General features: G+C 41.9%; 1 pseudogene; it reads left to right on the top strand.

Annotated features, from left to right (window-relative positions):
• Positions 1-4,659: 4,659 nt before the first annotated feature.
• Positions 4,660-12,222, top strand: LOC109219899 (annotated as a pseudogene).
• Positions 12,223-26,386: the final 14,164 nt, after the last annotated feature.

The raw sequence follows: 26,386 nt of genomic DNA, 5'->3' as shown, positions 1-26,386 counted from the left end.
TCCATCATTTTTTGTCGAGTTTAGAGCTAGAAGTTGTGATTTCAAGAGGGAAACAAGTGGTTTCAGAGAGGTAAGCTACCTGGGCTTGTATCTTGTGTTTATGGTGATTATTCCATTGTTTAATCATGAAATTTTTGGGAAAATTGGAGAAAGAATTGGGAATTTAGGGCTTGGAACTTGAGACTTTGATTAGGGATTTAAGGGGCCGTTTTGGGTCCGATTTTGATGTTCTTAATATGTATAGACTCGTGGGAGGATAATGATTCTATTGATGTGATTTTTATTGGATTCCAAGACATGGGCCCGGGGGCCGGGTTTGGCCAATTTCGGGAATTTGAGTTTAATTTGATAATTTTCGCGTGGGCCTTGTCCCTTTGGCATGTATTGATGTTATGATTCTGATTTTGGATAGATTTGAGGTGATTTGAGGCCGAGTCGAGCGGCAAGGGCATCACGGTGTTGGTGTTTGTCCGGATCGAGGTAAGTAATGATTGTAAATATTGTCCTGAGGGTATGAAACCACGGATTTCACATCGTTGTGCTACTTTGAGGTGACACACATGCTAGATGACGAGCGTGGGGTCGTGCACTGTTGGGGATTGTGACTTGGTCCGTTCCGTGCGGCAGTTAAGTCGCGTATTTGATTGTAAATTGTTTGATATCATTGTGTTCTGGAAAATATTACTATGTTTTGGGTTGAATGCCATATCTGGGCCTTGTGCCAACCGTTTGGACCCTTAGGGGCTTTTTGCTACTATTTCCTCGCACTGTTTGATTTGAAAGCATATCCTCAGTCATGATTTTTACCTGTTTACTTTTTATTTAGTTTTAATACTCTGTTTTAAATATATGGAAGTTGTTTGGGCTGAGCATCCTGTTCTACTGATAGCCCGAGTGGCTTGTGAGGCTGATGACTGAGAGTGAACGAGGGTCTGATTGTGAGGTTGATGACTGAGAGAGGCCGAGGGCCTGGTGGTGAGGATTATATATATAGTTATATCTATATTTATGGATCGGGCTGCATGCCGCAGCGATATTATATATATTTATGGATCGGGCTGCACGCCGCTATTGATATGTATATGGATCGGGCTGCATGCCGCAGCGATATATTGGATCGGGCTGCACGCCGCAGCGATATTGCGCTTGGGCTGTAGGAGCCCCTCCAGAGTCAACACACCCCCAGTGAGCGCGGTCGACTATATATATGGATTGGGCTGCACGCCGCAGCGATATATGGATCGGGCTGCACGCCGCAGCAGTTATTATAAGGTACATGTTGAGCGTGAGTGCTGAGTGTGAGCGCCGATTGATGAGAGTTGAGTCTTGAGTGACTGAGAGGCTTGCCCGAGGGGCTATATATATATGAGTGATGCTTTGCCCGAGGGGCTTGTTTTTATGAAATTACTGATTTCACTTCTCCTTAGAGTGAGTCTATATTGAATATGTTGAATTAAATTACCGATTTCACTCATCTTTATACTGAGACTCTATAGAAAATGTTAAACAAATGTTTTGAACGAATTTCATTGAAACTGGATTTTTTACGAGATGTTCGGAATTTAATCACTGATTTGGCTTTGTCATTTCCTCTGGCATTTTTCCTGTTTTGAGAAGTGTATGCGTTATGTTTTTCCCGAGGGGCTGTATATGAACTGCGTTTTTGCCCGAGAGGCCGATTATGATTTTTATCATTTTCACTATGAACTACGCTAAACCTCTACTGAACTGTTAGAAAGACATTTTACAAAGGATTTTTACTAAAATCAGATTTTTAACAAGATGATTTGATTGGTATCCTGTTTTGGAAACATACTGTACCCTTGTGGTGCTATGAAGTGGTTTACGTGATTTCTTATTGCTCAGTCGTTATTTACTTTTATTACTTACTGGATTGGCGTGCTCACATTACTCCTTGCACCTTGTGTGCAGATTCAGGTATTTCTGAGCTCGGTGGTAGGTTCATCGGAGTTAGCAAGGTAGCTGCCTGGCGTTCGCAGCCCTGCTTCTCTCCCTCTTTATTCTTCCATATGTATTCTTGTGATTTTCCCGGCCATGTTGGTCTTTATATTGTTAGACAGTTGGAGTAGATGCTCATGACTAGTGACACCCCGATGTCAGGCTTGTGTATTTATTTTGCACAATTCATTTAGACTTACATCATGAGATTGTTGGTTAATAAATGGTATTTTGTTGATTAATAAATGGTATAAGGATGAGTTTTATTGATAAATCGTTAATTCGGGAGTTGTGTCAACTGGCCTAGTTTCACGATACGCGCCATCATGACCGGGTCGGTTTTAGGGTCGTGACACATATAAATGAGGGTTTCATAAAAAATTTCCTTTTTGGACCTAGAAGCTCGGTTTGTGGTGATTTTACGATAGTTTTTCAAAGAAATCATTGGGGTAAGTGATTCTAACTCGATTTTAACTATCTTTTATGAATCTATTTTTATTTACATCATTAATTAGTGAAGTAAATAGATGAAAATGAGATTTTTGTAAAATTTTCTAAAGATGAAAAATGAATATTTGATGGGCGATTCGATATCGGAGATCGATAATTTTTGTATGGTTGGACTTGTACCGGAATGGGTGTTCGGACTTTGTAAAAATTTTTCGGGTTCCGAAGTGTGGGTCCCACGTTGAATTTTGAGTTGACCTTTTGGATTTTGATTTGGAAACGTAGCATTTTCATATGGAGTTGATTCATATATCTTGTGTTGAGTATATTGAATTGTTTGTGTCTAGATTCGAGGCGTTCGCAGGGCAATTTGCGAGGCAAGGGATTATTATAATATTGAATTGATTATAGGGTGAGGTAAGTTTGTGTCTAACCTAGACTTGAGGGAATAGGGACCCTTGAAGCATGTGCTATGTGAATTTTATATGTAGCGGCGTATATGCGAGGTGATAAGTGTATATACACTGCCAATTACTTGTTTTCATGTCTACCCGTATTTCATTAATTATATTATTCCATGTCTTGATTGTTACATGCCTTAATTTCTTACTTTGCCTTAACTTGCTACTTTTCATTTATTATTCTTGCATTAGAAAATGTAAATTTCTTCCATGTTTCTATGCTTAATTGATAATTGCCTTAATTGTCTTACTTGCACCCTTTAACTGCCATATATATGACTTGTCTTGTTTCCCAGTGTTAATTGTAGCCCTTCATAATTTGGTACGAAACTCCCTTCTTCATTTGTAGCTTCCATATTCGTAAATCGTAGAAATTTTTGTGATTTGAGTTGTTAAATTGATTGCGCTTGTTGATTTTTGTATGGATCGGGCTGCACGCCACAACAGATGGAATAAGGGTGAATTTATATTGATACGGTAGGATCGGGTTGCGCGCCGCAACAAGTGACATAAGGATGGATTGATATGGTGAAATAAGGGTGAATTATAATATTAATTCTAATTGTATGGTAGGATCAGATCACGCCGCAACATATATTTACGTATTATTACTGATATTTATATGGTGGAATAAGGGAGGATAGTGTTGTACGGTGGGATCGGGTTGCCTGCCGCAATTTATGTGTTTTGTATTCCTGGTTGAATTGTGTTTTTTTCGGTACTTTCGTACGAGACTCTGAGGATTTGTATTTCTGTATTTACTGGATTTTGATGATTGAGTTATTTTCGTGAGTTAACTGCTTTATTTTCCCGTATGTTCCTTTCCCTGTCATTATTTTATATAGCGTACAGGTTATTGTAAGTGACCACCTTAGCCTCGTCACTCATTCGTCGAGGTTAGGGTTGACACTTACAGAGTACATGGTGTCAGTTGTACTCATACTACACTATGCACTTCTTGTGCAGATTTTGGAGTCGGTCGCAGCGGCAACCAGTAATTTGCTCGGGTTGACTATTGGATGGAGACTTGAGGTACATCTGCCCGACGTTCGCAGCCCTAAAGTCCCCTTCTACTTTATCTTGGTTGTGTATTTTCTTTCTAACAACATTATTTTCATTCAGACCTTTATGTGTATTATTCTAGTAGCACATGCACTTGTGACACCAGATTCGGCGTTGTATTTAGTTATTCAGTTATTATGGCTTTCCACACTTTATTTCAATTTTATCACAGCTATTTTCATAAATTGACATCATTTAAGATTGATTTGAATAAAAATGGTTTAAGATTATCCTAATGTTGGCTTGCCTAGCAAGTGAAATGTTGGGCGCCATCACGATGCCGAGGGTGGTAATTCTGGGATGTGACAGTTGGTATCAGAGCACTAGGTTGCTTAGGTCTCACAAGTCACGAGCAAGCTTAGTAAAGTCGTAAGGATTGATAGAGAGACGTCTGTACCTATCTTCCAGAGGCTATGAAGTTCTGGAATAATTTCACTTCTATTCTTATCTGTCGTGTGATTTTATTCTATCATCGATGATTGAACCATTCTATTCTTGTTCTCTCGCAGATGGCAAGAACTCGCACCACATCTACCGCTGGACAGGAGCCAGAGCCCCCTGTGGAAGCTATGACTAGGGGCAGTGGCCGAGGCCGAGGTCGTGTCACGGTTGAGCAGTTGCTTTCAATACTTACAACAAGAGATCGAGAAAGTCCACCAACTTTTGCATAATATAAATCCGAAATCAGTGACTGCACAGTTTCTAACTAAAGCAAAAGTTGTTGAATTCATAAGCCTCACAACAGGGTTTATTAGTTAGCATATGGATTCCGACAACATTGGCCTTGTCGCAGATGTCTATCCTTTCTTTCGTGTCTATAAAGACGGCCGAATTGAGCGTTTCTCTAACGTATTTGGTACACACCTCGTTCCGCCGTCACCGTTAGACCCAACAACCGGTGTCTCCTCAAAAGACATCACTATATCCGATCCCCTGTTGTCTCCACTAGGCTCTATCTGCCAAAGAACATCTCTGTCGATCAAAAACTTCCCTGCTTAATCTATTACCATGGCAGAGGACTTGTTATCGAATCCGTTTTCTCTAATTGGACTCACCGTTACGCCAACCTCTTGGCTTCTCAAATAAATTCCATTGTCATCTCCATAGATTACGTGTTAGCCCCAGAGAATGATGTCCCCTCGATCTACCAAGATTGTTGGACTGCACTTTGATTTTAGTAGAGTTTTCTTAGCTGGGGAGAGTGCTGGTGGCAATATAGCTTCTACCATGACAATGAGAGCTGGTAGAGAAAGTTTAAATTGCGGTGCGAAAATATATATGTGGTTCAGTTCTTCCTTTCCCTTACTTCTTGATTGAAAATAATATTGATCGAGAGGGTATACCTTATAAAATTTGGATCAACATCTGTCCGCAATTACACTATGTTTGGATCATTGTTTCAAATCGTTTTATAATGTATTGTATTGTATTATACTGTACTGTATTGTATCGTTTTGATGGATACAACGTTTGGATAGACTGTATCATTTGCTGTTGTTAAATAACATCTTTATTGTTTGGTTTGACAGTACTCTACCGCTAAGTTTACTAAAATATCCTCAATTATTTTAAACAAGATATACTTATAGAAAAAATAAATGTACGAACATACTAAAACAAGTATTCATGTGAATAACATTCTCCATTTTATTTTCACATCCAAATGAGAAACCATTACTTTTTTTTAGTTCAAGGATATTGATGCAATATAACTCCTAACATTATTAAAAGACAGAAAATATTTGATAGTATAAAATTACAAATAGCTCTAATATAATCTACACAACAACGTTTCATGGTCCGTGTCTTGAAAGTGACAAGCTGAAGCTCACAGAACTACTTCCAAGGAGTTCAGCAAAAATGCAACCAACAGACCATACATCAATGGAAGTTCCATAGTTGTCACAGTAGAGCAGGAGCTCCCGTGCTCTATACTAGCACGTAACAACATACTCAGTCATGAATTGGCCCTTGCCATTGCTTGTACGTGCAAGACCAAAGTCACAAATTTTTAAATGACAGTAAGCATTGATAAGTAGGTTCCCAGGCTTCAAGTCACGATGAAGAATGTTTGCAAAATGGAGATACTTCACACCTCGATGCAACTGGAATAGGAAATACTGGCAATAGGTAAACCTTTAGATGAACTCAATCCACACAATTCAACAGATAGAAAAGTAACTCCATGAAAATCTGAAAATGACGAATAAATAAAGAAAAAGATGATATTGTTCCATATCTCAAAGAAACTAAATAATTCCAAACTGAAAATCCTCATGAAGTGGAATAATGCGAACTTCATTTCTAACTCAGTTATCCACAGTCAATCTCTCTTGATTGGCCCATCAAAATAGAGTAAACGGACCTTGATTTCCTGACCTTTAATGTGGTAAATAATTCATAACTTAAAGTGCATAATATAATAAAAATTTCTAGCAACATGACATATAAAATTCATATCGATCTAGTCAAAGTCTATACAATCCTCAATAGCTAAAGCACAAAAAATATTTAGTCTAACTCAATTGCCAGGTGATGACATCAAGGTCAGTAAAAGAAATTTGCGGTCTTCCAATGGACACCCAATCAGTGTGCGGCACAAGTCTGCATGTTTGCAAAGAAATATATAAGCTTTCATGTGCATACTAGGCTCTAATTCCAACACTTGTACCATTTGCCATATCTCGCTCTCAGGAATAGGTGGCATAGTTGATAGGCGATTAATTGCATTAGCCAAATTATTCATCCCACCTCTCAACATATCAGCCATGCCTTCAAGATTATCATGTTTAGATTTTTTATTCCTGCTAGAAGTCGGTACCTCTGAATATGCATTAGATTTACGTGCTTCCTGAGTTGATTGATATTGCTCATGTTNGCATAAGCGGATTTTTGGCCGCAGAAGCGGTCCCGCACAAGCGGAAGCGGGACCGCATAATCGAAAATCGCTGTTGGCAGAAAGGTTTAAAGGATTTATTTCATCCGCGAACAAGAGGTAGTTTCCACCATTTTTAAGCGACTTAGAGAGCTTTGGGCGAGGATTTTCGAGGGTTTTGACTGAGAATCAATTGGAGGTAAGTCTCTTGGCCTAATTATTCGAGTTTATGGTAGAAATTACATGTAAATTGTGGAAAATTCATCAAAAACGGGTCAAGCTAGGGCTTTGAAAGCTGTAATGTAAAAATGGATTTTGAAAGGGCATTTGAACTCCGATTTTGGTAAAAATTGGTATGTGTAGACTCGTGGCGAGACGAGGAATCCAGTGATGTAAATTTCGTAATTTTTCGAGAAGTAGGCCCGGGGCTCGGGTTTTGCAAACTTAGTGAATTTTGGTGTTTTTCGAGTCTTTTCGATTGGGTTATGTTTCTTTAGCCTATTGTAATGTATTCGTTGTGGTTTTAATCAGATTCGGCGTGCGAAGAGGTTGATTCGAAAGGAAAAGGCATAGCGAGCTAGACTTGTGGCCGGCTTGAGGTGAGTAATAGATGTAGATGATGACCTGAGGGTTTGAAACCCCGGTATATCACATTGTGACGCTATATTGAGGCGAGACACGTACTCTATGACGAGTGCAGGGTCGATTGTGACTGGGGATTGTGACCTAGTCCGTTCCGATTGATGTTCGTACTGTGTTCTTGACTAGAAATTGTTTGGTAATCATCCTACTTGGATTTTATGAATAATGTTTGGGGCTTTGTGCCTATCATGTGCATCCTTCAGGGATCCTTATCACTGCTTCCATGATGCTTAGCATATTTCATGATATTAGTCCTGAGTTAGACACTGCCTCGAAATGTTTAGTAAATAAACAAAGGTTTAAACACTTAGCTCTATAATTCCTACTAATTGAAACTAAAAATGAACAATTTGACTGTGCCCGAGTGGCTTGCATGCATATATATATCTGGACTGAGTGTGGATCGGGCTGCACGCCGCAGCGAATGCTACGATGATATTGAGCTTGGGCTGTAGGAGCCCCTCCGGAGTCTGAACCCCCACAGTGAGCGCGGGTACTCAAATGGATCGGGCTGCGCGCCGCAGCGGTCATGTGCATTGCATTGCATTGCATTCATGCATTATTACCTATTTGTCTTACTTGTCCTGGTATTGTTGTTGTTCCACCATTTAATATGCTGAATCGCTGATTATAGCTTTATATTGTAATATTTCGGAATTTCTTACTTTCAGCCATTATGTATGTTTATTACTCACTGAGTTGGAAGTACTCACTTACTCCCTGCACCTCGCGTGCAGTTACAGGTATCGTTCACCTGGTAGCGGGTTATTAGCGGATTGAAGGTATTGTTATTGTAGCTGAGCAAGGTGACCGCCAGCATTCGCGGCACCAGATGTTGTCTTTGTTTTCCAGAAATTTTACTTGTATATATTTATTGGCCTGTAGTTGTGTTAAGGTTTCCTTAGATGCTCGTGACTTGTGATACCCCGGTCGGATAGTAATTAACAGTTTCTAATGCCATTAAGTTGTATCTTCTATTCATTTATGTTTAATAATTGTTAGTGAAAGGATTTGGGGTTAGTTGGCTGGCCTTGTCTTCACGAGAGGCGCCATCATGACCGGGTATGGGAATTGGGTCGTGACAATTGTACTCATACTACACTTCTGCACTTCTTGGGCAGATCCCGGTGTTGGTCCTAGCGGCGTACAATGGTGAGGTAGTGTTGCACGGCGTTCCCAGATCCTGATGTCCCCTTCCTATCTTTATTGTTGTTTACTTTGTATCAGAGAATTTTGATTCTCGTTTCAGACTTTATTTGTAGTATTCTAGTAGCTCATGTACTTGTGACACTAGTCTCTGAGAATAGTACTTGTGACATCAGGTAGTATTTGTAGTATTCTAGTAGCTCATGCAAACCCGCTCATCCCATTTTGAAAGGTGTCATAACACTTGCTAAATTTTGTTTTAATATTTCTCATTCGGCTGTGAACTCTCTCCTTGGTAAAAACTTTATCTGGAAATTTTGATTGCATCTCCTTCACTATATTGTCAATCGCGTGTGCAGTAAAAGTTCCACCAACCCTGTTTCCAAGTATGTGCTCATGATAGAATGCATCAATTAAGGCATCATCCATAGCATTTGACCAAATACAAACAGAAATATTATCTGAAAGATTTGTGTCGCTTGAGGATGCCTTTGACCTTTTCGGCATATTGATAACTACATAATTAAGAGATATTCATAAGATTTAATGAGAAATTAATCAGACATAATATTTGTAAGAGTTATAAAATAAAATAAATGCATAGTACATAATACATTTTATTCAAACAATAGCCGAAATTACTTTCAAACAACATCAAATAAATAAACACGAAAAAATTCGTTGACTTTTTCTCTCCTAGAAGATTAAACTTGATAAGTATCCCACATGTCAGCTGCTATGCCATCTCTAATCAACTCCCCCCCTTCTAAACTCCTCATTGCTTTTCCTAGGATTTGGTGGTTCTTCATGCACATCATTATCATTCATAAGCTCCGCATCAACTTGTGCAAGTAACTCATCATTTGGATATGCACCTCTTAAGTAGTTGTGCAAAATACAACATGCAAAAATAATAAGCTTTTGGGTTTCAACACCATATGACGGTTCAGTTGAACTAGAAATTATAGGAAGTCCCTTTTTTAGAACTCCAAAAGCTCGTTCAATAGCATTACGCAAAGATGCGTGTCGCAGATTAAATAATTCACGAGGATTTCGAGGTGGATTTCTTGAATACTCTTTCAAGTGATATCGCTTCCCACGATAAGGCGTAATAAGTCCACTTCTCAACATCAATCCAGCATCAACAAGGTAGTATTTTCCTAAAGATAAAAAGTAAAAGCTTTAATTATTTATTCATCACATCTAACTTTCCCTATATAAATATATAAAATATTTACCTTCTGGAAGTTTTAGCGGGTCTTGTCTATTTAACGCTTCTTTCATGATTCTTGAATCAGATGCCGTCCCTTCCCAACCAGCTAACACATATGTGAATTTTAAATCAAATGTGCATGCAGCCAATACATTTTGTGTTGGATAATCTTTTCTTCTACAGTATCTAGGTGCTTCACGTTGTGAAACTTTAACACGTATGTCATCAATTGCACCAATACAATCCTGACATTATTATAATAAATTATATGCAATCAACCTTGAATTTAGCTAAAAGTTCAATAAAATTGTATTTGTGTTCACCTTAAAATATGGATAGAATTTTGGGCTGCTGGCAATTTCAGAAGGAACTTGAGAGCCATCAGGTTGTTTAATAAATTTTTCATATAACCTCAAGATCGCTTGCAAGACAATATGAAAATGACGACTAACCGACTCCCCAGATCGTCGAAAGATAAAAGCTAACTCGCGATTCGTCGTATTATGTGCTAACAGGTAAAGTGTTTTTGCAACTTGCTCTTCAACTGTAGCTTGAAGTGTTGGTCTAAGATTACCCTCTAACTAACATCTCACATAGATCGGTAAAAGCTAAAGGGGTCATTCTTATAATATTACGACAAAGTTCAGTTGAGAATAAATGACTCAATAATCCATGTCTAACTTGTTCATTTCCAGTCGTATATCATGTGTGATCGTACGTCGGTCATTTTCAATTTCACGTACATAAGTCCAAAACGAAATAGCTACTAAGCAAGCAGCATATGTAGCTAAAGAGCTCACTTGTTCCAATATCTGTCTATTATTTTGATTATTCCGATCAACCATCTATAATAAAATTAAGTGAGATACATCAACCAATATCATAGATGAACTAACCAGAAAAAATACTGAAAAGATTCAACAAAGTGAATCAAAACCAGCATCGTCTTTGGTTCCCTGCCCCCAAATTTTCCAGTAAACTAAAATTAAAAGCCAACAAAGTATCTAGCTAAACCCAACAGTTATGGTACATAATAACAATGAGCAAAAAGCACATGACACACAATAGCAACAGTGGAATTAGTTAAAAGAGATGACTAGTTGCACGGCAGAAAACTAAAATACATGTCATCAAAGAAACCAGAGAAGCTATTTTCACTTTATTTTCAATAGCAACATTCTTATAATATTTTCTTTAACTAGCGATTAACCAATAATGAATACCTAATGTAAATTTTAATTAGTTAAGCTAGTGAATCTCTGATACATAACATACACTAAGGATAAAACCAAACAGACAACAAAAAGAAATTCTGAAGGGTAATTTTTTTTTATTAATTGTGTGTTGCTTGTGTAAAGATTTGTGCTTTCTGATAAAAAGTATTTTTTTTCTATTAATTGTATGCTTACTTTATAATAATCCCAATTGTCAAACATCGTCGAGTCTTTGAATATGATAAACACGAGTCTTTGAATATGATAAAACAATATGGACTTTTCAATTGACTAATCAATTCCGCCATTTTGTTTTTTAGTTATGAAAACTGACCTCGAAAGTAGAACTAACTCACATGTTGCAGTGTTGAGAAAATATACTATAAAAGTCTGTTTTTAGTAGCAGCTGAACCGGGTTTAACAAGTATTTTGTCGCTAGGTAGAGGAAGTTTGATAACAAAAGGAAGAAAAGAGATGAAACCTGTAAAAATTTTGTTGGAAAGAGACAGATACGTCGTTGACTAGTTGCAGGCAGAAAGAAGATGGACACAAAGTACTTATTAGTTTGGTGAATATAATATAAATAATAGGATAAAGGGTAAAATTGAAATATAGAATAATAAGTGTGGGCATAATTGGAAAGAAAAATACGGAACGATCCCACCACACCGATTTGGTTGTTTCATAATATGGGGTTTTTTATTGTTCCAGAACAATGGATTTAACAATACGATACAATTAGTTTTTATATTAACAATCAAAACAAACATTGTATCTGGGGTAACAATACAATACAATACAACCGGAAACAACCATCCAAACAACGCGTTAGAATCAGGATTATCTGCCATTGATAGCCCAATGATTAATCCACTTGCTAAAAATGCTCCCAGTTTATCAGGATTAGGCTGCTCAAAACTTCTGGTGTTTATGGCAGAAAATGATGAGTACATTTCCAGAGAAACATTGATTCAATTTGTTGAAGGTGTGAAGAGAAGTGGGTGGAAAGGAGAAGTGCAGTTCGTTGAACTTGAAGATGCAGGTCATTCGTTCCAGATATACAACCCTGAATCAGAGAAAACTAAAGATACGATGATGCATTATGCTTCATTCATTCACAACAATAATTTCATACTTAGCCATTCCATATTGTAGTGCACTAGATTGTATGTGTCTTAAATCCTATCTATGCTTTTATTTTTATATACGGTTAAAATCGGGCTTGTCCGATTTTGTTATTTAATCGAGACTAGGAGATCACATCGAGGGTCAGCCTCGTAATGGATCGGGCTATAGCTCGAAGACAAGGTATCGAGTTCAAGAATCGAGGTGTCCGTCGAGACTGAGGCCAGCATCAATCGAGATTGAGTATGACTGACTTCGAGTGAAGTGCGATAACGGAAAGGCAAGATATCCGTAATCGGCCGAAGATCACGGCGGAAATCTCAGAACAGATCAAATCAAGGGCGATTATTCTTACCAATCATGGGATTTACTTCCGTAATTAGAATTGTACCATAATTAGGATTCCTCTAGTATATAAAGGGGAGTCCCCATCATTTGTAGACACCTTACATTCATATACATCAAAGCAATATAATATTTCTCTTTTTCTTTGGTTTATCAACTTGTTGTTCTTTAATTGTTCTTACTTTACTAAGCTTGAGAAGCTCGAGGGCACCGTCCAAGCATTAGTTTGTTTTACATTCTTGTCAATTCCCTTCACTTATCTTTAAGTTAATCAATTAGTATTAGGTGAAATCACGTATCCTTAAAACCACATTATAGGTTTAATTGTTATCCAGTTTTTAGGGTAAACAGTTTGGCGCCCACCGTGGGGCTAAGGATAATAGTGATTGCCTAGTATAAATCCTCATAGCACACACTGCTTTTACACTTGTTCTCGTAAGTGTCTTTCATTTCAGGAATCAACATGTCAAACTCTCAAGCAGTGCCCACTCACATAGACGCCGACCTTGGTCTTCATGGCGAGAACGAGCACATAGTCGCCCCGGGAAACGGATTACCTCCAATCAATCTCGATTGTCCACAGGCCGTAAATCTAATTGATGTCAATTCTCGTGTTGCGATTCATGGAAATTTAGGCGCCGAACCTGAAAATAGCGTCCGTAGAGACGCTCGGGCAGCCAATCAGAATGCACAGAGCGGTGAAGAAGGTGGGATTATCCTTCGAATGATATTTGAAATGTTACAAACTCAGCGGGCTGCAATAGCGCAACTCCAAAATCAGGCACCAAGCAGAATCGAACTCGATACATCACAGGAAGTTGTTCATATGGTCGAACCTGTACAGGAAAAATTGAAGGATAATGGATCGGGGACTGACCCCGCCGTCATGAAGATGCTCGAGGAGCTCACTAAACGGATAGAATCATGTGAAAAGAAAATCGAGGCTAATGACAAAAAGGTAAAATGTACAACTCTCGAGTAGACCAAATACCGGGGGCACCCTCGATCCCAAAGGGTTTGGATTCGAAGAAGTTTGTGCAGAAGCCTTTTCCTCAAAGTGCGGCTCCGAAGCCCATTTCTAAGAAGTTCCGTATGCCCGGACTTCCCCAAGTACAACGGGACCACCGATCCTAATGAACACATCACTTCGTACACATGCGGAATAATGGAAAATGACTTAGAAGATAAGGAGATTGAATCCGTTTTGCGGAAAAAAATTTGGAGAAACTTTATCGAAGGGGAAATGATATGGTACCACAATTTGCCGCCCAATTCCATCAATTCTTTCGCCATGCTCGCCGATTCGTTCATAAAGGCACACGCCGGAGCAATACAGGCCGCAAACAGGAAGTCGGACCTCTTCAATGTGAGACAATATGACAATGAAATGCTAATGGAATTCATATCTCGATTTCAGATGGAACGCATGGACTTACCCCCAGTTACCGATGATTGGGCTGTCCAAGCCTTTGCTCAGGCTTTGAATGAGCGAAGTTCGGTAGCATCACGTCAACTAAAGCAGAATTTGATTGAATATCCAGCGGTGACCTGGGTCAATGTGCATAACCGGTACCAGTCAAAGATCAGAGTCGAGGACGATCAGTTGGGAAGCCCCGTCCGGTTTCGTTTACCCAAATAGATCCGAAGTCAGGATTCGAAAAGACATCGATAGAGAGCCTCGGTCGAACAGAGATCGGTACCAACCATATAGTGCAGATCGTAGAAATAACGGACCAGGACGTAGTCCCATTCGAAATGATCGAAGGAATGATCGAGCTAAAAATTCACGAGGGATCATGAGTAAGAGTGGCTTCGATAAACATGTCGAGCCTAAAGAAGTGCCACGGTTATCAGAGTACAAGTTCAGCGTCGTTGCTTCACGTATTGTGTTAGCCATTGGACGAATTAAGGATACTAGGTGGCCTAGACCCCTATAGACTGATCCAGCTCAAGGGAATTGATAAGTCGGGATTTTATCATGTTTTATGCCCTGCTTGCCTATGCTTTGGTTATAAATCGCTGCAAAATAGTCCCAAAATGCTCACAAGTTGTGCTTGATTGCAGGTTCGATCGACAAAGTGACGAAATGTCAAAGATCAGCTCAAAAGGAGTGAAACCTGCTCAAGTATCAAAGACTAAGTGAATTGAGGAAAAGAGGGCCTAGTGCAGACCGCGCAAAAGCGACCGCGGCCGCACTAGGAGATTCAGAGAGTTGGTATAATCAGGCTGAAGGCTACGCGGCCGCGGTACGTTTCTCGCGGTCCGCGATTAGACTCCGCGGCCGCACTACTCTTTTGTGCGGTTTGCGGACATGAGGTTCAGAGAGGTTGACAAATGGCCAATTCCAAGCAATGCGGTCCGCGGTCGTACTTGCGCAGACCGCGCCAACTCCCTCCGCAGCCTAGGTTCAATCAAGGCGGTCCGCAGTCTTCAAGATCAGAGAAGCTGAAAGTTGAAGTAAAAGAGCCAGTGCGGCCGCGGTCCTTTTTGTGCGGCCCGCACTGACCTCGCAGGGGTATTTTTATCCAGTTTTTCCAGCCTAGTATAAATAGAACATTTTACCATTTTTAGGTAAGTTTTTGTATTCCAGAGATACCTGCGCTCGTGAGACTCGGTTTTGTAGCCATTTTTGGCATGTTTGCTTTATAATTACGATAGATTCTTGTAGTTTCATGTAGCAATTAATTATTAAGTTTAGTTCTTCATCCATTTCTTCATTTTCTCTTTCAAGCATGAGTAGCTAAACCCATTAGCTAGGGTTGTGGCTCAACCCTAGTGTGGGTAATTGATGGGTGTTTCCATCTAGGGTTAGATTGATTATGGATGTTTGTTATTTCGGTTGATTTTATGTTTTTATTTAAGAATTGGTGGTTGCAAACACTGATTCAAGCTTTGTGGGTTTAACTCTTCTTGAGAAAGAGAGTTTATGACCCCAAAATTGACCCAACAAGGAATTGGGATGGACTCATGAGAAATGATAGTCCCAATTAATAGGTTAAATCTCGAGAGAGTAATCACCCTACTTGAACCCTAGTTGCTTGATCTAATTGGCCGACCCAATTGGTCTCGAGAGAGTCAATTGGGCAAAATCATTCTCTCTACCCAGAGGTGTGAGTGTGGGTACAATTGTGCAACGGTTATAGCATAAGCCCCAAATATGTCAATCTATCCTTAGTAACATCTACCCGTCAATTAGCCACCTAGGTAGTGTCACGACCCTAGTTCCTTTCTTCCCATTAGATACAACTTAGCAATATTCTAGTAGTATAATTTAGTGTTAATCATTAGTTTTATCATAGTAGTTATAAAATCAAAAACCAAGAATGTTTGAAGTGACATTAGGAGTACAAACACATCTCTAGACTAGACAGAAAATCCAACTCCACTACTAGCTCCCTGAGGAAATCGATCCCGACCTCTATTCGGGTAAAAGCTATTGCGACCGTCTCTCGCTACTTTTTAGTGGTGCAGAGTAGGCAGTGATCACTTTTTGGTGCCATTGCCGGGGAGCTTACGGTGTTGACTATCTGTTTAGTTAGTTTTGTGTTTTTCTTCTCTTTCCTTCTTGTTTACTAATTTTGTTTGTGCCGATCACTCAGGTACTATGGCTTTAAATGCTAATGACCCTCTTGGCAATGCCATGGCGGGGGAGGAGGTAGAAGATATTGATCATGATGAGCTTCCCTTACCTCAAGCTCCACGTAGAGGCCGTCAGGCCAATGACAACAATCCTACTCCAGACCCTCCTCTGCCACCGCCAAGAGTTCTCCCTAATCAAGGGTATGCGAGTGCCATTTTTCCACCCCGAATCCGGGCGGGGAACTTTCAAATCACAAATGTTATGTTGACCATGCTCGAGCAAAGAGGGTATTTTACGGGCGCCTCCGATCAAAATGCCTACAAGCACTTGAAGGGGTTCGTAGATACATGCTGGGGTAGCAAGCAAACAAACATGTCCGAGGATTCATTGAGATTGAGGCTTTTCCCGTTCTCTCTTCTGGGTAAAGCGTTGGATTGGTTAGAAAGGCTCCCCAATCATTCTATCACCATATGGGATGAATTGGCGGACAAATTTATTGCCAAGTTCTTTTCTCCAAGTCATTTGGCGGCTCTTCGGGATGAGATTCTAGCTTTCAAGCAAGAGCCAACGGAACCTTTGCATGAGATATGGGAAAGATATAGAACAATGGTGAAGGAGTGCCCTAATAACGACATGACCGAGGCGATGATACAACAAACTTTTTATCGGGGCATCAACACCACGAATCAGTGCATTGTGAACCAATTGGCCGGAGGGAAATTTATGAAACTTTCTTACCAAGAGGCATGTGATGTACTTGATGAAATGGCCGACACCTTTTCGGCATGGCAAAGCCGAGCAAATATGCCTCAAGGTGACCCCACGGTCATCCATTTGCACAAGGAATTGCACGATCATGGCCAAGCTATTGCCGAGCTTACAACAACTATGAATCAATTGGCGAAGGCGCAATTGCAACAAGTCCAAAACCCGTGCCAAGTCAACGCAATGGAAGGTGTTTCTATGTTAAAAAGGAGGCAAAGAGGGCAACGACAACCTCAAGGTAATTGTGAGCAATTTGACAACAACAATGATGGTGGTGGTTATTCAAAATGGGTGCTATGATGATCAAAGCGAGGAATGTCAATATGTCAATAACTACCTAGGGAATACAGGAAATCAAGGGAATCAACAATGGCGCCCCCAAGGAAATTCGGACAATCAACAAGGCAGCGGTAATTGGAATAATAACAATCAACAACATGATGGTGGCAATTGGAACAACAACAATCAAAACAACAATTGGGGTAACCAAGGTAACAATCAAGGCAATTGGAACGGGAACAATAATAATTGGAATAACAACAATGGTCAAGGCGGGTGGAATAACAATGGAAATCAAGGCAACCGGGGGCAAGGTTTTCAAAGGCCCCCGATGTATCAACAACCAAACAATCCGCCTCCATTTCAATCTCAAGGGTCTAGTTCTTCGGGTAGTGATATGGGAAGAATAGAAATGATGTTCGAACAAATGATGAAGAAGAACCAAGATTCCGATGCTCAATTGGCTTCCCACAATACCTCTATTCGGAATTTGGAGGTGCAATTAGGCCAAATCTCTCAATTGTTGAATACTCAACCTAAGGGTGCTCTACCAAGTGATAAGGTAGTGAACCCGAAGGGAGGTAGCAATCATGTGATGGAGGTTACAATAAGAAGTGGGAGAGGCGGTGATGTGCATGCCTCGAAAGAAAATCAAGTTGTGGATGATAATGTTGGGTTCCAAGAAGATGTGGGTCCTTTGATTGTTGAAGATGTGGTTGAACCAAATGTGAACAATGAGGTGAGGATAGATATTGATGAGGCCGAGGTGGAAACACAAGATGCCGTGAACCCGTCTAGGGAACACGTGATTGATATGCCCGAGCCGGTGGTGCCCAAAGCCAAGGCACCTTTGCCTAGACCACCTCCACCTTATCCTCAGCGGTTAGCAAAGCAAAAGAGTGACAATCAATTCAAAAGTTCATAGATATGATGAAAAGCCTTACAATCAATGTGCCTTTTGTAGAGGCACTTGAACAAATGTCGGGCTATGCAAAGTTCATGAAGGATTTGGTCACAAATAAGTGTTCCATGGATTGTGAAACAATAAAGGTGACTCACCAAGTCAGTGCGATAGTGAATTCTATGGCCCCAAAACTTGAATACCCTGGAGCTTTTACTATCCCCTGCACTATCGGTAGTGCGGAGTTTGCTAAGGCCCTTTGTGATTTGGGGGCTAGGATAAATTTGATGCCTTATTCGGTCTTCAAGACTTTGGGAATTGGACAATCTAGGCCAACCTCAATGAGACTTCAAATGGCGGACCGGTCGATGAAGCGGCCTTTGGGTATAATTGATGACGTTCTCGTCCGGGTGGACAATTCATATTTCCGGCCGACTTTGTCATATTGGATTGTGAAGTGGACTTTGAAGTCTCGTTTATTCTTGGGAGACCTTTCCTAGCAACGGGGAAGGCATTGGTTGATATTGAAGTGGGTGAGCTAACTTTCCGAGTGGGGGATGAAAAGGTGGTTTTCCATGATTGAAATCCATGAAGCAGCCCAATAGCACCGAGGTGTGCTCATTTGTTGTGGACATAGTCACAGTTGTGATTGTGGATGACACAAGTGCCATGATCAACGTGGAGGATCCCCTTGAGGCTGTGCTACTAAATCTTGATGACAATGATGATGCAAGCCGGGTAGAGTGTGTCAATGCTCTATATGGGATGGGCTCTTATTCTTATGAGCCCAGAAAGTTGTCTTTGGATCTTGAAAACCAGAAAACTCCACCAACAAAACCATCAATTGAGGAGCCACCGGTGTTGGATTTGAAGCCACTTCCTCCACACCTTAGGTATGCATTTTGGGCTCTAATTCAACTCTTCCAGTTATTCTTTCTTCTTGCCTTACTAACTTGCAGGTTGAGGCCACTTTGGAGGTGCTTCAAAGGCAAAAAAGGGCAATAGGATGGACTCTGGCGGACATTCGGGGAATAAGCCCCGCATTTTGCATGCATAAAATTATCTTGGAGGATGATGCAAGGCCTTCCCTAGAACATCAAAGGAGGCTAAATGAAGCAATGCAAGAGGTGGTAAAGAAAGAAGTGATCAAGTGGCTTGATGCGGGTGTGGTGTATCCAATTTCCGATAGCTCTTGGACTTCTCCGGTCCAATGTGTGCCAAAGAAAGGAGGGATGACGGTGGTGACAAATGACAACAATGAACTTATTCCCACTCGGACCATTACCGGGTGGAGAGTTTGTATGGACTACCGGAAACTCAACAAGGTGACCCGCAAGGATCATTTTCCCTTGCCATTCCTCGATCAAATGCTTGATCGCCTTGCGGGGCGAGCGTTCTTTATTTTTTGGATGGGTACTCGGGCTACAATCAAATCTTAATTGCCCCGGAGGACCAAGAGAAGACCACTTTTACATGCCCCTATGGTACATTTGCTTTCTCCCGGATGCCATTCGGGTTGTGCAATGCTCCGGCGAACTTCCAACGTTGCATGATGGCTATATTCACCGACATGGTGGAAGATATATTGGAGGTCTTTATGGATGACTTTAGTGTGGTTGGTGACTCCTTTGAAGAATGCTTGGTAAATTTGGATAGAGTCTTGGCCCGATGTGAAGAAACTAACCGCATTCTCAATTGGGAAAAATGCCATTTTATGGTTGAAGAAGGTATAGTGTTGGGTCACAAGATTTCTAAGCATGGGATTGAGGTAGACAAGGCTAAGATCGAAGTGATTTCAAGGCTCCCTCCCCCCACTTCTGTCAAAGGGGTGAGGAGCTTTCTTGGGCATGCCGGGTTCTTCCGGCGGGTTATCAAAGACTTCTCGAAGGTTGTGAATCCCCTTTGCAAGTTGCTGGAGAAAGATGCCAAGTTTGTTTTTGATGAAAAATGCATGGAGGACTTTGAACTTTTAAAGCACAAGTTGACCACAACTCCTATCATCACCGCACCTAATTGGAGTTTGCCCTTTGAACTAATGTGTGATGCAAGTGACGTTGCGGTGGGGGCGGTGTTGGGTCAACGGGTTAACAAAATGTTCCATCCCGTGTATTATGCAAGTAAGACTATGAATGAAGCTCAACGAAATTACACGGTGACGGGGAAGGAGTTATTGGCCATTGTATTTGCCATGGAGAAATTTAGACCATATCTTATGGGGGCCAAGGTGATTGTGCACACAAACCATGCCGCCCATAGGTATTTGATGACCAAGAAGGATTCCAAGGCAAGATTGATGAGATGGGTGTTACTTCTCCAAGAATTTGACTTAGAAATAGTGGACCGTAAGGGAAGTGAGAACCAAGTTGCGGACCATTTGTCCCGGTTGGAGAAAGAAGGGAGGCCATGTGACGGCCTTGAGATAAATGATACATTCCCCGACGAGCAACTTCTTTCCGTGTCAATGTGTGACATGCCATGGTTCGCGGACATTGTCAACTTCATTGTGAGTGGAATTGTCCCGTGTGAGCTCTCTTCCAACCAAAGGAAGAAACTCAAACGGGATAGTTTGGATTTTTATTGGGATGATCCGTACTTGTTTAAGATTTGCACGGATGGTGTGATTAGAAGGTGTATCCCGGAGGTGAACAATTGAGCATTTTGGAGGCTTGTCACTCCTCCCCCTATGGTGGCCATCATGGAGGGGTGCGGACGGCTTCAAAGGTTTTGAGTTGCGGTTTCTATTGGCCGACTTTGTTTAAGGATGCTAGTGATTTGGTAAAGAGATGTGATCAATGCCAACGAGCGGGGGGGATTTCCAAGAAAGACGAGATGCCTCTTAACATGATTCTTGAAGTTGATATCTTCGATGTTTGGGGTATTGATTTTGTGGGTCCTTTTGTTAGCTCGTGTGGGAACACTTACATTCTAGTAGAAGTGGATTATGTGTCAAAATGGGTTGAGGCCGTGGCCTTGCCCAACAATGAAGCTAGGAGTGTAGTGGCATTTCTTAAAAAGAGTATCTTCACAAGGTTTGGTACACCCCGGGCAATCATTAGTGATGGTGGTTCGCACTTTTGTAATAGGGCTTTTGATACCTTGCTCTCCAAGTATGGTGTCAACCATAAAGTCTCTACACCTTACCATCCGCAATCAAGTGGCCAAGTTGAAGTATCAAATAGAGAAATCAAGAGCATCTTGTCCAAAACTGTCAATGCAAATCGGACCGATTGGTCCAAAAAGTTAAATGATGCTCTCTGGGCCTACTCGACCGCGTACAAGACCCTAATTGGTATGTCTCCATACCGGTTGGTATTTGGGAAAGCATGTCACCTACCGGTGGAATTGGAGCATAAGGCTATGTGGTCCTTGAGGAAGCTTAATCTTGAATGGGATGTTGCGGCCAATCTTCGTGTTGAACAACTAAATGAACTTGATGAATTCCGGTTCCATGCATACTCTAGTTCGTCCTTGTATAAGGACAAGATAAAGTACTTACATGACAAATATGCTCGTGGAAAGGAGTTCAAGGTTGGTGATTTGGTCCTCTTGTTCAACTCTCGTCTAAGGTTGTTTCCCGGAAAGCTAAAATCGAAGTGGAGTGGGCCATTTGAAGTTGTATGTGTAACCCCATTTGGTGCTCTAGATTTGAAGAACAAAAATGGTGAAGTCTTTAGGGTGAATGGGCACCGTGTCAAGCATTATCTTGGGAAGATTGATGATAGCCATGTGGTGGCTGCGGTTCATTTCAAATAAAGTGATGGTAACCTGCGTCGTGCCTTGACGTTAAATCAGGCGCTTCTTGGGAGGCAACCCATGTCTTTTTCTTTCTCTTTGATTTTCTTTGTAGTTTAGGATTTTTGAACTAATTGGTTGTGAGATGTTGCAGGGATTGTGTTGATGCAGTGCAAAACTTGTTGGAAAAATTGCAGTCTCTGAAGTTTGCCAGTGCGGTCGCGGTACACATTGTGCGGTCTGCACTGGCATGAGCAAAAAAGAGGTGTTCTCTGAAGTTTTCCACCGTGGCCGCATTCCATTTAGTGCGGTCCACGGTGGCCCTCCGCGGCCGCGGTCTGCTTTTGTGCGGTCTATGGAAGCTGCCTTCTGAAACTGCATGTGGACAAATCCAGCGCGGTCCGCGGTCGCTTTTGTGCGGCCGCGCTGGTAGGTGAGTATGGGTCCCACGGTTTGTCTATAAATAGACTCCAAGGGTCACCTTTTACCCTTTTCGACCTCTAAACTCTCAGAGCCTAAAATTACTGTTCATTCTTTACTGAGTCCGTAATTCTTGCTTTAGATTGTTTAATTGCACTTCATCTTTACTTCCGGTAATGTTTCACTCATATCTTGTCCATTTAGTTGATTAATGTTTGTTTTATTTTGTTACATTTAGCCCATAACTTCTGTTTCTTCCCGTTTTTCTTTATTTTGTTAGTTTAGATTAGTTTCCATGTTAGTTTTGGGCTGCTTAATGTGCATATTGAGTGGGCAATTGAGTAGGGACAAAGTAGGTATAAAAATTTAAACGAAAATGGCAAAAATGAAACCCTAACTTAGTGCCCGTGAACCCTATTCTCCGCGACCCGCGGTCGCCTTAGCGCGGTCCGCGGTGCTCTGACGCGGTCCGCTTTGCCTTTCTGTGCGGACCGCGGTGTTCATATGACTGCAAGCTGATTCATTCCAGCGCGGCCGCATTGCACTTTTAAGTGGTCTGCACTGGCCCACCGCGGCCGCGGCCCCATTTTGTGCGGACCGCGGTGGGGAGATTCAGAGAGATGATATTTTGGGCCTTTGCCCAGCGCTCAACGCGGTGCCTCCAATGCGGCCTCACTCTCTTTTGTGCGGGCCGCGGTGCTGTGTTCTGCAACTGTGTTCTGCAACTGTGTCTGCAATCGTGCATCTGTTGTCTGCAATCTAATTCATACATATGTTTCACTACCTGTGCTTAAACTAACAATGTTAGATGTGTGTGTCTGCAGATAATGGTTAAACAAAGAGGGGGCAAGGGATCACAACAACCCGGGAGAGGTGGTTCCTCCCGATGGGGTAAAGGAAAGAGAGTAGCAAAACTCACTCCCCAGGCTCGAGAGAACATAAAAAAGACCCGAAAACTGATAAGAGCTGCTAATAAGGCTGCTTCTCATTCCTCGGGGAGTGAGTATGTGCCATCCAAGGACATCTCCTCAGACTCAGCCTCGACTCACATAACCAACCCCTTCCAACTAACTGATACCCCTCCAGCATCACCTACTATCAAGAGGCCGGTAAATGTAGTTTCAGATTCATCTGACGAGTCTGAAGCCGGTAGTGGGAACGACTCCACCTCCCCCACAGCTTCATTATATGGGGAGAGTGCAGGCGGAGATGAGGGTGGTGAACCTCAGGTTGGGGGAATTTCCCCAACTAGGAAAGTTGAAGAGTGGGAAGATAGATTTTGAGCCAAGTGGCTTACCATAAATTTAGGGAATGGTGGCCCGTGAGGCATTTAATACCGGAGAGAAGTTTTATCATCAAAGACTTGCTACCCCATAACCCTAATGTGCTAAGACAATTCCAAACTAGATCGGTCTGGGAGATATTTCTAGAGAAGTGTGTTGATGCTAATGAGCATATGGTCTGGGAATTCTATTGTAATGTGGCTCACATTGTCAAGGGGTCCAAAGTGACCAAGGTCCGAAACAAAAAGGTACTATTCGACGGACAATCCCTAAATGACTATTTGGGCTTCAGAGATGAAGAAGAGTCTCTCTATTTGGCCAAGTTTGAAATGGGTGAGGCAGTCCGTCCATAGTTGGCTTCATACCTGGCAATTCCAGGTACCACTCTTGCGTGGTTGACTGCTGGGGTTAAAATACTGAGGGGGACCCTAAATTTTGAGGCTAAGGGTTGGGAGACCTTCGTTTGCAGCAGGTTGGACCCGACTTCACATGACCAGACTCTCCCTCTCACCCGGGCGGTATTGGTTGCATCTATCATGGAAGGCTACCCCATCAATGTGGGGAATGTGATGTCCCGCATCGTCTCTCTCGTGGGTGCGGAAGCTAACCGGAACTACCCTTTCCCCAACACTCTCTCGATGTATTTTCGGGACTTGGAGGTGGAAAAGAAGCGGTATGATGTTAAGGCAAAGCCGGTTGCTCCGTTTGCATGGTACAGTTTGAGAGGGCCAGACAACCCCAAGGACAAGACCTATAAGCCTCCTGCACCTACTTCTGTTTCTGCTCCAACTGGCCAGTCTGAGGAGCCAGTTGTGACAGAGGCCCTTACTGAGCCTACCTCTGACTTGCCTCCAGGACCTTCTACTTCAGATGACTTGCCTCCAGGGCCCTCTACTTCAGCTGGCCCGGGGATCCCATCTTCCAGGAAACATCAATCACTGCCCATCAGTTGAGCCAGACACTTCATAGCATGAACAACTGGATGTCAGCTGCGACATCCAAGTTGTCTACTCTATCTTCCAATATTGAGTCTCAGTCTGCACCACAAATAGCTCAGATCCCTCAGTCTATTGAGGACACACTAAAGAAGCTCCTAGAGAACCAGGAGAAGATGATGAAGACACAGGATGTCTTGTCTAAGGCAGTGGAGTCACAGGGCAAGGCTTTGAAGCAGCTTGCCCGGGAGCACAAGAAGATGAGGAAATCACGGGCTTCGAAGGAGTCTGTGAAGGAGCTTAGAGCAGATGTGGACAAGCTATTGGCGGACCAGATGCCTCTAGACTTGCTATTCGGGGATCCAGCCCCAGCAGCAGCACCAGTAGCAGAGCCACAGCAGGAGAAGACTCAGAGGCTTCCCAGGAAGAGGAAGATCCCTAGTGCAGACGATGCTGTCATCCAGTTGGCAGACACACAGGAGGTCTCCTCCAGTTTGCCACATGATGCACCTGACATCCAGCCAGTCCAGGAACAGGCCCCAGTCCCCGCAGCTGAGCAGCAGGAGACCGGGAACCAGTATGAGGTTCCTACACATACGGAGGACCCAGGGACCACTGATGATCCCATGCAGACGGACCAGGCCTAAGGAGCTCCTATATCCTTTCTTTGTGATTTTTGATGCTTATTTGATAGTTGGCATTGGGGACAATGGCAGCTTTTATTCGTGGGGGTGCACCCTACTTTTTTTTATTTATCTGGATGACTATATATATTAGTTGACTTAGTTTATGCTTCTGTTGATTTTCTATTTTGGGCTGTATATATCTTTACATTCAGTATTTTTATCATACTTTTTTATCTTCTATTTGGTCTGTATATAAAGTTACATTTTTGTATATGTTCATTCCCCGTCGTATATTCTAATCCCCTATTGTAAATATTCATTCTATTTTCTATTTTCGTAAAAAAAATTCATTTTTAGCTTCGTAGATAGGCTCGCAGCCTTTTTTTTTTTGCGTTTTCAGTAAGCCCTTTGTTTTTTTAATGCCACGATTCTTTCTGAGGGTGGAGTATTGTGTGAACCGGGTGGCTCTTCCCGATGATGGATGGCGTGACAACCGTCTTAAGGGTTTGAGTCCGTTTTTTATTTTTCTTTTGTTTTTAGTAGTTTTTAGTTAAGGGTACTTCAAGCATAGCTTCACTTGGGCCTCACACATTTTCCTTTGATCCCATGGTCAAAGACAAGTAGTTGTGTTTAGGATGGTGAAAGTAGTGACCTTGAGACTCTTGTATTGACCAAACAAACATCATGTGGTCTTTCGGGACTATTGTGTGCTCAATCGTATCTAAGGTTGTTGTGGGCCCTCGACTCTACGTCTTTAGCAATCCTTGAGTGTGTGTGGTGAGAAATTGAATTATGAGTCCAAGTCCCGAGCCAATGGTCTAGAACTTGCCCTGAATGTTTGTTGAGGCGAAATTTTGAGTGAAATTCGACTTGAGAAGTGATTATAGGCTCTCCTTGATCCAAATGATAAGTTGAACAATTCCATAGCCTACCAATGAGATAATCCCTAGCTAACCCCTTTTGAGCCTTAAACCTTCTTCTTTCAAGAACCAATGCTACAAGCCTATACCCGTTCTAAATCCTACCCTCTCTTGGCACCCACATCTTCCCTTGAGTAATGGCAAAATGTAAGTTTGGGGGTAGAGACAANAGTCTCGAGAATGGTTCTGAGCTAGCAAGGTCGAATCCAGGCTCGAGAGGTTGAGATACGCCGGAGCAAAGCCGTAAACGGCCAAAGAAACTCGAACCGGCCAGGGTCTGGATGAAGACCTTCGAGGTCTAGCCTCGAATCTTCAATGAGCAAGCGTGTGAGAGCAGGAGATGGTGGGTAGAGGTTGTCCATGGCTAGATTAGCCATGGATTCTGGAGGTAGGTGGATATTAGGGTTTCAGAGGTTGAGAGGGTTCGAGAGAGACGAGAGGAACCAGAAGCGGCGG

This window comes from Nicotiana attenuata, unplaced genomic scaffold (genome assembly GCF_001879085.1).
Source record: "Nicotiana attenuata strain UT unplaced genomic scaffold, NIATTr2, whole genome shotgun sequence".
NCBI classification, from domain to species: Eukaryota; Viridiplantae; Streptophyta; class Magnoliopsida; order Solanales; family Solanaceae; genus Nicotiana; species Nicotiana attenuata.
The sequence above is the reverse complement of the archived record's forward strand: the minus strand, read 5'-3'. Positions and strand labels throughout refer to the sequence as shown.